Raw genomic sequence first — 4121 nt, forward strand, 5'->3', positions numbered from 1 at the left:
ATTATCAGGAAGTCCTAAAAACTCCCTGAAAAGCCTTCAGCTGATCCAAAATGCTGCAGCAAGAGTCCTGACAGGGACTAGAAAGAGAGCAGATTTCTCCTGTTTTGGCTTCCTGTTAAATTCAGAATTCAAAATCCTGCTCCTCACATACAAGGTCTTAAATAATCAGGCCCCATCTTATCTTTTAGGATTAGGCTTCAAACTTTCATGGCGGGGTACGCCAGTGTGTTTTGTGAACAGACCCAAAAGCAGACTCAGCAGGAGACGGAACTCAATTTTAAATTCAAATCCCAACAACAGTCACCTCAGGGCGCTTTATATTGTACAGTAGACCCTAAAATAATACACACAGAGAAAACCCAACAATCATATGACCCCCTATGAGCAAGCACTTTGGCAACAGTGGGAAGGAAAAACTCCCTTTGAACAGGAAGAAACCTCCGGCAGAAACTTTAAATACTCACCTTACAGTGAAGGTCCTTATCTTTAAAAATAACCACTTGTCTTCCTCTTCTGTCTTGTCTTTCATCATCTCTGAGTGAAGTGATCTCTTCCCTTATTCTTTATCTTTATTCTTTTTCCTCCTTGAGAAATACATCAGCTGTGCCTTTAGCTAGCAGACACAGTGTGCGACAGGCTGCACACAAACGATTTGTGTGTTTGCTGATATTTGTTGAACTTATAGAAAAGCTCCTTTTGAAATGACCAGACACTCATCAGTCGCTTTGTGCCCCCTCCTCTTCTGTTGGATGGGCTACAAGTCCCAGTCTTGTACCAAAGAGTGATGTCTAACATCGTTGCACAAGTTGATACAGATGCAGTCAAGAGAATTTACCATGGGCAAATATAACATATATAATAGATATAACATCAGGATATTACCTGTTTTGCAAGTATCTTTATGACTCTGTGTAATTGTACATACTCTGTCTTCTACTTTATAATCAATATCTCAAAATATCGTTATATTAATGTTATATTCATTGCAAGTTTTGTTGTCCTCTTGGCCTGACCTTTGAAAAAGTCACATTCAGAATAAAGAATATATGTATAAAGTCCCTTTGCCACATAAGGACTGCAGCTACAACTGTGTGACAGAAATGCTGTTTCTGCCTTAAAATAACTTAATAATAATAATAATTGACACGAGATATGTTTGATATCTGTGTCACAGATTATAGGCCAGCAAGTCATTTACAACCATTTACAGACAATCTTCATTTTTGTTGTTCGGCACAACACCGGCCCATAACATGTAAAATTATATTTACTAAGAAAAAAGTAATAATATGACCGATGAGCCTGCAAGTGCATCGGCCCACTGAGCAAATGTCCAGCACACCAGAAATCTCCCCTCAAATGTCTCAAACCAAAAGTGACCTGTTTTGGAAATCTGAGGAGTAGAAAGTACAGATATCGGTGTCAGAAAAGAAATACTTAAGTCCAGTTACCTGAAAATTCTACTTAAGTACAGTAATGAAGTATTTGTACTTTGTACCACCTCTGAAACTGAAAAACATCCACACATGACCAGAAGCAGCATGATGTTCAAAGACCTCAGAACATCACCAACATTTAGCAACTTCACGAAACAATAGAGGAAGTATTGTTATCAGATTGATTATAGAGTGAATTGATTATTAATTATATAGTTACCTCTTGTCTTATTCATTTATTAGAAAGCTTCTGATACACATATATACTTCTACTTAAGTAATAATAATGATGATTGTATTTATATAGCGCTTTACAATTCCACTATTCATTCACACACTGGTGGAGGCAGCTACAGTTGTAGCCACAGTTGCCCAGGGACAGACTGACAGAAGCGAGGCTGCCATATCGCCCATCGGCCCCTCTGGACATCACCAGTAGGCGGTAGGTGGAGTGTCTTGCCCAAGGACACAACCAGTGTTGACCAGGACAGACAGAGCAGGGGGATTGAACCGGCAACCTCCCGGTTACAGATAGACAGACGTCAGAAACTTGACCGGAGAGGCTCCCACCCCCTGAACCACGGTCGCCCCCGACTTAAGTAGAAGTACAGATAGGCGTGTTAAAAATTTGGGGTTCCAGCACTGATTCACTGATCCAATTAAATGTGAAAAAGTACAGGTATTGAAATGCACTCAAAGTACGACGTATAAAGTAGCTGTTTGAAGGATTTTTCTACCAGCTGTCTTTGTTTGAAGCTAACTGAACCTTGTGCTATATGAATATAATAATAAAATAATATTAATAAAGGAGAATACAGTGGAACCCCGAAATTAATTCGTTCCAGAGGGTCTTTTTCCTTTTTCCATCGCCTTTTGAGTGAGGCGATGCTGGCTGAAGACGAAGTTCTTGGTGGAGGAGGAGGTGGTGGAGGTTGAAGAAAGCATGCGTATGCATGCATACATACGTACATGTACATAACATTATGGAATTTAATTGAATTTGTTTTGATTTTCTATTTTATCTATTTCGTTACGCGGGCATTTTGCCGTACCACGGGCAGAAATGTTGCCGTTAAGTGCCTCCGTAACTTGAATTTTTGGTTAAATGGGGTAAACCGGGGTTCCACTGTATCAACTTTTGCATGTTAGGGTACCTGGGTTGTTGACCCAGTGTGCTGAGTTTTGCATTATTATTGAACTTGATTTTGTCTTTTTTATTATTATTTCTAGTCTTTGGGGTTCCGTGTTGGAGTTTCTAGTCTTCTGGTTTCTGTCTCTGTGTTGCTCTGACTCTGTCAGCTGTATCTCCTTGTCAAGTCTGCATCTCTGTGTTTCCTGTGTTACTTTGAAAGTCTGTTTCATGTCAGTGTTTCTAGTTTTGCTTCCCTTGTCTCGTTAGGTCTAATTTCTCTTAGCTGTGCTCTCCTCCTGTGTCCCATTCCCTCGTTATCCCTCTGTGTAGCCCTTTGGTCGTTTCATGCTCTGTGTTCTGCCTGTTTAAGCCCTTTTAATGTTTCTAGTTTAAGTGAGCTTTCTGTTTTTCTGCCGTGTAGCATTAAATCTGAGTTTGAGTTTACTCCGTGAGTCTCCACTTTGGGTCCACCGATCCTGCCTGTCGCACACAGTACATAACAGGAAGCCTAACATCAGTGGAAAAGAGTCATTTCTGTTGTGAACTCCAGCAGATTTTCTGAGTACAGGTTGTTGCTGGCAGACACACTGTGTGATAAAATGCACAAGGAGAGTTTATGAGTTTGCTGATATTTGTTGAGCTGACAGAAATGTGCTGATAGATATTTGGCATTACCTTCCATGTAAAAACATGTTACTTCCTTTATGATCCCTCTTGTTTTTAACTGGATTATTGAGACCTTAACTTAAAGACACCTGGACTAAAAATGCTGTTCTGGATCCCTCTGCCCAACTTTGACCATGAGTATAGCACTGTAACCAATGGACAAACTGCATGTTTTGGGTTAAACCTCATGAAATGAAACCATTTTGAAAATGTCAGTAGAAGAAAGTTCAAACCTTTGTGTAAAAATGTTGAGAGCAAAAGTAAAAAGTTTAAAAAAGAATCCAGGTAAGAAACACTTACCTGGATGATTGAGCATCAAGACATACCAGAAAATCCCACTGAAGTACAAGTACTTAGTCACCTTAGTGTTACTTAGTGTTACAGTGTTAAACTACAAACAGATGATTTTGTACTGACTGGTAACAACTGAGTTAAGAGATGAAAGAAGTGTGGATCATCTCAGCAACACTCAGTCGGTAATAATACTAATAAACTTTACACCATTATGTTACCGATCAGATGTTACGTCTGATCGTAATATTGAGCTTCTGTCAGATGTTTCTCCAGGTTTTAGAAAGCCTTTCTGTGAACGTATGTTTGAGGCTGATAACGAGTCAGCTGTGGGGGTCTGAGCTTTTATAATGAGGCAGGTTTTTGGAGCTCTTTAGGTGGTTGGTGTAGATAGAAGTGAGGCCATAAAACCACAACAGTGAACCACAGTGTGATATGAGAACGTAGCTTTGGAGATAACAGCTACAGTCACACAATAGCAATAATATACTGTGTGTGTGTGTGTGTACACGTCTGCCACAGATTCACTCAGATGTTTGTTGGTGGAGCTGCTGCTTCACGTGACTCTGCTGCACGTTCACCAACACACTCATGTA

The sequence above is a fragment of the Haplochromis burtoni genome, unplaced genomic scaffold (assembly GCF_018398535.1).
Source record: "Haplochromis burtoni strain Fernald_Lab_line unplaced genomic scaffold, NCSU_Asbu1 Contig_173, whole genome shotgun sequence".
Taxonomy (NCBI): domain Eukaryota; kingdom Metazoa; phylum Chordata; class Actinopteri; order Cichliformes; family Cichlidae; genus Haplochromis; species Haplochromis burtoni.